This window comes from Perissodus microlepis, chromosome 17, assembly GCF_051167445.1.
Source record: "Perissodus microlepis isolate ML-2025 ecotype Zambia chromosome 17, ASM5116744v1, whole genome shotgun sequence".
In the NCBI taxonomy this organism is placed as follows: domain Eukaryota; kingdom Metazoa; phylum Chordata; class Actinopteri; order Cichliformes; family Cichlidae; genus Perissodus; species Perissodus microlepis.
The window spans coordinates 30124726-30135107 of NC_140477.1; positions in this window are offsets into that span (position 1 = coordinate 30124726).

Sequence of the window (10382 nt, forward strand, 5' to 3'; positions counted from 1 at the left end):
TTAAAAGATTTAATTTTAGATAAAGACAAGATCAGTACTTGTAACAACACATACATACATTGGAGAGATGAGGTTTTTTTTCCCTTTGTAGTCGGTGCCAGATTGTTACCAAGAGACCACATCTTAAAGGTACACAAATATTGATTAAAGCAGTTTTCCCTTTAGAATTGAATCCTTGTTATCCACAGTTAGAGTAGCACCGCATAAAAAGAAAGGGCCAAAGAAATGTCTGGGGAAAGAAAGTCCAGTTGGAATTTCAAAGCTTGTTTTTTCCTTTCTCTTCGTTTTTAATGCCAGCTGGCCATCCTGTCAAAAAAAAAAAAAAGACAGTCTGAATGAAGTTTAGCCAAGGACATATTTACGTGCTGACATGTCTATTCTCTGTAGTCAAGCCTCTTGATGACAAAGAAAAAGAAAAAAAATCCTACCTCGTGTTGTTGTGATTGAACGACCTTGGGTTTATTTGCTGCTGTCAAACTCTTGAAACAATGTGTTGGAGAATCTGAGGACTTTGATTCTTAAGACTCAAATTTTTCAGCAACAACATTCAACAAAAACACAGATTAAGACCCCCTGGAGATACAAGCATCTACTGCTGTCAGACTGCTGTCTGTTTCATGTTTCCTTTTAAATAGTATGCGTGCAGCACACTTCTCGTACAGTTTTAAATACACTTGGTTCCGTTGTGGCGATCAGTTTCGTGTAATTGCATATTCAATATCTCGGTATTAACTTCAGCATTACTCAGGCCTCCAATAATTTCAGACAATGTCTCCAGCAATGGTCACTCTGATTCAGTGACGACCTTTCAGCCTCCCTTAAAGTAATTATGAACTCATTGCTGCAGGCAGCATGTTCTGTCACCATGTAACCGTGTTCTGTTTAAATAGATTTTCCCTGAGAAAGTTACTCTTTAGTGCCCCCTTCTGGCATGACCTGGTGTAACATGTGCAAATCTGTCTCTGTTCTATGATGTCATCAGAAAGTGCATGCTATTGTTTGGGGAAAAGACTTCTCCTGTTCTCCTGTTCTCTGCTGTAGTGGCAATTGTCTCCCTTAAGATGGTCTTTAAGGGCATTGTCGTTTTACTGTAATGTCCTCTGCCTCTAACGCCTTGCTAGAGTCGACATTCAGACTAAACTCCTCTTCAAAATGACCACGCAGACAAGAGGGTTTGACTTCACTCCCTTTACTTAGGCCATTTGAAGTAGGAGTTTAGTCTGAATGTCGACTCTAGCAAGGCATTAGAGGCAGAGGACATTACAGTAAAACGACAGCCTCTCAAAGACCAGTCTCGTGAGGAACTGGACAGCAAGTAGAGCTATCCTCCAGAAACAGCTCAGCTCTAAGATTCAGCTGCAGATGTTGGAAAAATCCAATCGACAGCAACATGTCACAGAGAACCAGCGCATCAATGAAAACCAGATCTAATATATCTGGCTCCTCCAGGCATTCCAGGAGTTCAGCTGCAAGTAAGGCAGCCGCCGCACAAGCACGTGCAGAAGCTGAGGCGGCTAAGGCTGAAGCAGCATTTGTGGATAAGGAGAATGATCTGAAGTTACAGCAAGCAGAACTGGAAGCTTCTATGCAGCTTCGAAAAATGCGTCTTGAAGCGTCATTGGATAAAGTACGCATGGAAAAAAAGGCTGCAGCTGCAGAAGCAAAAGCAGAAGTTTTGGAGGCTGCAGTGATTCAAGATAATAGCGAGGGTCTTAGTGAAATAGATGTTCCTGCTGATGACCCAGTAACGCGCACAAGGGAATATGTGAAGGGTGCCACACATGGCAGCCAAACCACGCCCATTCTAGAAACCTCCAATGATAACACGGAGATGAAACTCCCTCAGCATTCACCGACCATAGACTCCTACCCCAAGATCTTTACGCCAGGATCTGATGTACATTTTCGACCAAACCTCAAGCCAGTTGCGGCACCACACATCCAAACACAAACCACACCCATAATACCAAATCTAAAGGATCATTTCCCAGGCAAAGCTGACCAAAGTGAGACCTACACCCCTAAACAAGAACCAATGGTCAATTATGCACGACAGCCTCTGGACAGTGGCTACACCGGCACCGCCTATATCACAACCCCAGACAACTCCAGCCACCCACAGGAGACCACATGCCAGGAAAGGGGTCCACTGTACACTCCACTAGAAATGGAGCAGAACATGTCAGACCTTGTTAGATTTATGGCTCGACGTGAACTGGTGTCTACAGGGCTCCTTCACTTCAACGACCGTCCCGAATGCTATAGAGCCTGGAAAGCATCGTTTATGAATGCCATCAGAGGCCTCAACCTCTCACCAAGTGAACAGCTTGACCTCCTTGTGAAAAGGCTAGGTAAGGACTCAGCTGAACATGCTAGACGAATACGATCTGTGTATGCGAACCAACCAGCAAACGGACTGAGAGCTATGTGGGATAGGCTCAATGAATGCTATGGTGCACCAGAGGTCATCGAGGGTGCCTTTTTGAAAAGATTAGACAACTTTCCCAAGATTCCAAACAGAGACGGTCGTAAGCTAAGAGAGCTGGGAGACTTGCTGTCGGAAATACAGGCTGTCAAAGAAGATGGTGACCTGCTTGGGCTTAGTTATCTGGATACCCCTCGTGGTGTTACCCCTGTGGTGCAGAAGCTGCCATTTTATCTCCAGGAAAAATGGCTTTCTCTAGGCTTTAAGTACAAAGAAGATCCCTATCCCTATCCCCCATTCGGCGTCTTTGTGGACTTTGTGTGTCGGGAAGCACGGATGCGCAACGACCCTGGCCTCACACAGACAGCATTCAGCAGTGAGTTATCAGGCGCTAAGCAATCGTCTAAAGCCGAAGGTCACAAAGCTGTGGCAGTTTTTAAAACGAGGGTCTCTCCGGATCCTCTGCCCCCTTCCAACGGTACAAGGACTGCATCGTTTGGCACCCAATCTGGAAGCGAGTCATCCACTAGAGATGATCCAGCAGAACGCTGCCCGCTACACAATAAACCCCACCCCTTACCCAGGTGTCGTGGGTTTAGAGAGAAGCCAATAGAAGAAAGGAAAGCACTCTTAAAAAGGCACGGAATATGTTACAGGTGCTGTAGAGCCACACATTTGGCAAGGAATTGTGAAGATGACATCTCCTGCTCAGAGTGTGGGAGCAAGAGCCACATTGCAGCCCTCCACCCTGGATTTGTTCAATGGTCCACCAACACAGCACAATTCGCACCAGATCAGGGCGGGGAGGGAAACTCCAACCTGAATGAAGCTGATGTTTCCACAGCACGTACTGAGGTCTGCGGAAACTATTCCGCAGGGCGTTCCTGCTCAAAAATATGTCTAACCAGGGTGTACCCAACTGGTTGCCCTGATGCTGCAGTTACGGTATACACAATATTAGATGATCAGAGTAACAGATCACTTGCACGTACCGAGTTTTTCGACTTATTCAACATTTCAGGGTCTCCTTCACCATACACTTTGAAGACATGTGCTGGAACACAAGAGACAGAAGGCAGACAAGCACATGGCTTTGTGATCGAATCCATCAACGGCAGTGTCACACTCTCTTTGCCGCCACTGATTGAATGCAACGAGATCCCAAATAACCGTGCAGAAATACCAACACCAGAGGTAGCATTAAACCACAGTCATTTGAAGGCCCTTGCAAAACACATACCAAAGCTGGACTCCCAAGCTTCCATTCTGCTCTTGTTAGGCAGAGATATCATTAGGGTTCATAAGGTCAGAAGACAAGTGAATGGCCCACACAATGCACCCTATGCCCAGAAGTTGGACCTGGGTTGGGTTATTGTGGGAGATGTGTGCATTGGAGATGTCCACAGACCTACTGTTATCAGCTCTTGCTACACTAACGTACTGAAAAATGGACATCCTTCTATCTTTCAGCCATGCCCAAACAAGTACTCTGTAAAAGAGAAATACAGTAGTGGTGGGTCCCCTTCATTTCCCCTGACATGCAAACATCCCCTTGCCAGCGAGAAACAGGCCACTTTAGACTGTAATGTGTTCCAGACAACAAAGGACGATGACAAAGAAGCTCCTTCAATTGAGGACGGACAGTTCATCCACATCATGGAGCAAGAGGTTTACAAGGACCAAGAAAACAGGTGGGTGGCTCCCCTGCCTTTCAGATCTCCACGACCAAGGCTCCCTCATAACCACGAGCAAGTACTTGAACGTCTCAAATCTTTACAACGGTCTTTCAGAAGGAAGCCTAAAATGAAAGAAGAGTTTGTCTCGTTCATGGCAAAGATCTTTCAGAATGGGCACGCTGAAGAAGCCCCACCTCTGAAGCCTAATGAGGAGCATTGGTACCTGCCTTGTTTTGGGGTTTACCATCCCAAGAAGCCCTCTCAAATAAGAGTCGTCTTTGACTCTAGTGCCCAGCACAAAGGTTTGTCTCTGAACCAAGTACTCCTAACGGGACCAGACCTCAACAACACCCTGGTAGGAGTCCTCCTTCGGTTTTGGAAAGAACAGATCGCCTTCACTGTAGATGTACAACAGATGTTTCATTGTTTCATGGTGCGACCTGAAGACCGGAACTTCCTCAGGTTCCTCTGGTTTAAAGAGAACAACCCAGAGAAAGAGATCATGGAGTTCCGTATGAACGTGCATGTCTTTGGAAATAGTCCTTCTCCGGCTGTGGCTATCTACTGTCTTAGACGTGCAGCACAGGAAGGCCGGAAGGAGTATGGGGAGGATGCAGAACAGTTTGTCACTCGTGACTTTTACGTAGATGACGGGTTAAAGTCCTTGCCCACAGCAGATGCAGCTATTGATCTGCTCAAAAGAACTCAAAAAATGCTGGCTTGCTCTAACCTTAGGCTGCATAAGCTGGCTTCGAACAGCAAGGAGGTCATGAAGGCCTTTCCCAGTGAAGATCATGCCACAGACCTGAAGGATTTGGACCTTACTGCTGACACTCTACCAATGCAGCGTAGCCTTGGGCTGTACTGGGACTTGGATTCAGACTGTTTTACTTACCGTGTCCAGGACGAGAGAAAGCCATTCACTCAACGAGGAGTTCTCTCAACGGTGAACAGCCTGTACGATCCTCTAGGATTTGTTTCCCCTGTGACAATTCAAGGAAAACTGCTGCTTCGAGAACTAGCCTCACAATCTTCAGACTGGGACACTCCATTGCCAGCAGAAAAGGAAAAGGTGTGGGAAAGTTGGAGAGATTCTCTGCAGGAGTTAAGACATCTGAGGATCCCCTGACCGTACTCAAACATGTCACCACCTACTGTCAAGTTAACAGAACTCTGTGTCTTTTCAGATGCTTCAGAGAAAGCAGTAGCTGCTGTTGCCTACTTGAAGACTGTGGATGCAGATGGGGGATGCTGCACTAGATTGGTTGCAAGTGAAGCCAAACTGGCCCCACGTCCAGAGCATACTATACCTCGGTTGGAGCTTTGTGCAGCAGTCATGGCAGTAACTCTGTCTGAGGTCATCACCTCCGAAATAGACATTGTATTTGACGCAGTCACCTACTACACAGACAGTAAGGTGGTGCTCGGATATATCTACAATGAGAAAAGAAGATTTTATGTATATGTGAGCAATCGAGTCCAGAGGATCAGACGAAGCACAATGCCACAGCAGTGGCGATATGTCTGCACAGAAGACAATCCCGTAGACATTGCCACACGGTCTATCACAGCAGACCGCCTTGAGAACACAATATGGTTCTCCGGACCGGCATTCTTGTCTCGACCTGAAGGGGCGTCACCTGTGGTACAGAGGTTTGACCTTTTGGAACCAGATCAAGACAGTGAAATCAGGCCTCAAGTCACAACACTGTCGGTCACAGTCCTCAAACGTCTTGGCTCTGGGCGGTTCAATCGCTTCTCATGCTGGAGTTCCCTCATAAGGGCTCTTGGTACCCTTATTCACATTGTTCAGAGCTTCAAAAAAGGAAAGGAGTGTGTCGCTCAAAAATGTGAGGGTTGGCATCAGTGCAGCACACCCCCAACCGGGGATATTCTTGAACAGAGTAAGCTAGTCATTATCAAAACAGTTCAACAAGAGGTCTATAGAAAAGAACTGGAGTATCTTGCATCAAACGCCAACATTCCCAAGAGCAGCTCATTCGTTGCCCTGGATCCTTTCATTGACTCAGACGGGCTATTAAAGATTGGGGGTCGCCTCATTGAGGCAAAAATAGGGTTCCACGAAAAACGGCCACTGGTTCTGCCTGGACGGCATCACGTAACCACTCTCATAGTGCGTCACTTTCATGAGCAGGTACGTCACCAAGGACGTCTCTTCACTGAAGGAGCTGTCCGATCTGCAGGTTACTGGATCGTTGGTGGCAGGAGATGCATTAATAGACTCGTTTTCGAGTGTGTCACTTGTCGAAGGCTGAGAGGGAGGTGTGAAGTTCAAAAGATGGCAGACTTGCCACCAGACAGGCTCAGCATGGAACCACCTTTTAGCAACGTTGGCATTGATGTGTTTGGGCCCTGGTCTGTATCAGCCCGTCGCACGAGAGGAGGCCACGCTGACAGTAAGAGGTGGGCTGTCCTCTTTACCTGTCTGTGTGTCAGAGCTATACACATTGAGGTAATTGAGTCATTGGATTCCTCCAGTTTCATAAACGCATTCAGAAGGTTTATGGCGATTCGAGGACCTTTGAAAAACATACGCTCCGACCAGGGCACTAATTTCACCAGAGCTTTCAAAGATATGGGGATTCCCTCAAATCTTGATGGGAAAGCCATGGAGAGGTTTCTGTCAGAACACGGATGTACGTGGACCTTCAACACGCCACATTCCTCTCATATGGGAGGAGCATGGGAAAGGATGATCGGCATCACACGTCGTATCCTGGACTCGATGCTTCTTCAGATGGGCTCCTCCAAACTCACACATGAGGTACTCACAACATTCATGGCTGAGGTCTCAGCCATAGTGAACAGTCGACCACTGGTGCCTGTGTCAAATGATCCTACAGATCCTTTCATTCTTACACCGGCTTCATTGCTTACTCAGAAAGTAGGTCCATGCCCAGTACCAGAAGGAGATTTTGGACATAAAGACCTATTGAAGCAACAGTGGCGCAGGGTCCAAAGCTTGTCTAACACATTTTGGGACAGGTGGCGGAAACAGTATCTGTCAACACTACAGTGTCGAACAAAGTGGACTTCTGACCGGCCAAACCTTAAGCAAGGAAGTGTGGTGCTTCTTAAGGACAGTCAGTGCAGTAGGAACAACTGGCCCTTAGGTATTATCGTCAATGTGTATCCCAGTAAAGATGGAAGGGTGCGCAAAGTGCAAGTGAAGGTCATTAAGAAAGAGGGACCAAAGCTTTACGAGGACCTTTGAAAAACTGAGGTCGTGAATGAGATGATCTTGCTCATTCCTCCAGATGACTGAAATGTGTTTGACCTTGTCATATTAGTAGGTGAAACCTGCTGAGTTTCAGACGGGGAGTGTTCTGTCACCATGTAACCGTGTTCTGTTTAAATAGATTTTCCCTGAGAAAGTTACTCTTTAGTGCCCCCTTCTGGCATGACCTGGTGTAACATGCGCAAATCTGTCTCTGTTCTATGATGTCATCAGAAAGTGCATGCTATTGTTTGGGGAAAAGACTTCTCCTGTTCTCCTGTTCTCTGCTGTAGTGGCAATTGTCTCCCTTAAGATGGTCTTTAAGGGCATTGTCGTTTTACTGTAATGTCCTCTGCCTCTAACGCCTTGCTAGAGTCGACATTCAGACTAAACTCCTACTTCAAATGGCCTAAGTAAAGGGAGTGAAGTCAAACCCTCTTGTCTGCGTGGTCATTTTGAAGAGGAGTTTAGTCTGAATGTCGACTCTAGCAAGGCGTTAGAGGCAGAGGACATTACACAGCATAAAGTCTTTTCTTCAAGCTGTGCTGAAGGTTTTATTCTTTCAAACCAGTGAATGACATGGAAAGTATTAAAAGAAGGATTTAATGAATAATAAGCTTAAAAAATGAACATCAAGTGGATTGAAGGGCAGACTTTGGGAGTGCACGAATGACCCGTTTCAATCAGAGATTGTATATTTGTGTCTCAACCTCCTTATATCAGCAGAGTGACGACATTGTATTAAGTTCAGGTAGACATAAAATCCCTGCTTCATTACTCTTAAACCTAAACTGTGTCAGTACAAATTAAGTATAAGACTATTGAGATGATTTTTCCCTCTTTTTGTAATTCACATGAGATACAGTACATGAATATAGATTTCCATATTTGTCTGCAGAAGTGGATGATGTGATGACATACTGTGATAATGTTGAGAAATGAGGACTCAAGCCTGGAGTCAGAAGCAAGAGTTATTTCAGCCAGGCTTATTTATGAATTGGGAGCATCTGGGTTTAGCAGAATGCACCACAGAGAGCTGAGATTGCTGGAGGTGACGCTTACATGGTAGTTGAACTAGTCTGGCTGGTAACAGTGGTAGGAAGGTTCGCCACAGCAGGACAACCACATGCAAGATAAAATATTCTCCTCTCCTGTGCTCTACACACTGTTCTTGAAGGCCACTTGAAGTTTGGACGTCTGCAGTGACTCTGCAGAAAGTTGGTGACCTCTCCCTCAGCATCCGCTGACCCTGCTCTGTGATTTTAGGTGCCCTGGCACTTTGTGGCTTAGTTTCTGTCGTTCCAAGTTTCTTCCACTTTGTTTTATTATCAGTAACACCTGACTGTGGAATATTTAGTAGTGAGAACATTTCTTGTTGCGCAGGTGACATCCTATCATGGGATGATTCACTGAGCTCCTCCTAATGTTTGTAGAGGTAGTCTGAGGCTTGTTTTATACAACTGTAGTCACAAAAGTGATTGGAATACCTAAAATGATCAATGATCTGGATGGGTAAGTGAACACTTTTGGCAATATACTCTGTGTATTTCAAACTTAGAGGTTTGAATAGAACAGTTTTGTCCTCTATGGGTAAATTTCTTTCATAACTCTTCCAATTGAAGGAGCGTGGCCACTGACTGACAGTCTACTGGGCATCATCCACCGCTTTGTGTCATTAAACTGGGCCTCTTCTCTGTGTGTGCACTGTTCGTGCCTCTGAGGTCTTTTAAATTGATTATATGACTAATATTGTTGCTTACTACACTGAAAAAAAGGGACTGGCCAGCATTTGGATTTACGTAAGCATCTTGCGTGTATTTAACGCAAGTGCCTCATGCTTTAAAGTTAAGTGTAACTATATAGTGTAGAAACTACATGATATGCAGAGAGGCTAGATTAAATTGTTCATATCATGTTCAAGTGAAGTAAGTCAATAATATAGCAATGTTAAATCCCGCGACACTGCACGGGTTTCAGTCTCGCGCTCTTTGGATCGTGGTTTGAGGAAGGCATCCATCTCAGTCAACTCGAGCAGCCACCTCTACTTTTTTTGGTAAACCGAAAAAAGTAAATTGGGTGGTTGTTACATTAAAAAAAGTCTAACTTGTAATTTGAACACAATAATTTCATGTTTCTATGAACGTAATTAAATCATGAAGGATCTGTACGAAATTCAACAACTTAATTTGTTCTTGTTGAGATGACATGATATAATCTAGTAAGAGTGGTTAGTTGCTGAACTCATGAAATTCACAAGATCACACAAGATTTCAAACTGCAGGAAAATCACTGGAGTTATAAGAGGCAGACAACTACACACACATCATGTGTATGCTATTGCTGTTTATTGTGGATTAACCTGTCAAGGACAAAAACAAAAAAATTCTACATCAAATACAGGAAATCATAGCTTTCCTTAGGTTAGTGCTGTTGCTTCGCAGTAAGAAGGTCCTGGGTTCAAATCCACATTATGGCTAGTTTGCAGTGGTTTCTCTCTGGGTATTCTGGTTTCCTCCCACAGTTAAAAGTCATGCAGTTATTAGAGTTAGGGTTAACTGGTGATTCTAAATTACCCATGAATGTAAGTGCACATGGTTGTTTGTTTCTATGTGATAGACTGGTGAGCTGTCCAGGGTGTACCCTGCCTCGTAACCTAACACTTCAGGGTTATTTCCCAGCCCCCCTGCAACCAGGATAAAGATAGGAGGATGGTAGTTGTTGTAGACCCATTCAATTTTTATGATAACCAGGATCTAGACTTTGTTGAACATGTCATATGTAATATGAAGACAACATGTAGTATTTAAGTGACCAAGTTGTATTGGGGTAAAAGTTATTGAATAGTGTTGAAATAAAATGACAAAATTGTGAAGGATTAAAATATTCCAAGAGCTCAACTTACTTCATCTGAACATGTTTCAATCACGTTTTATGAACACAAAATGCACAGGTTCATTGACTATGAATAAGTTGTGTTGATTTAACTCATTTGTTTAAGTGTCTGCCAAAGCAAAACATTTGTGTGCAACCAATGTCCACTATT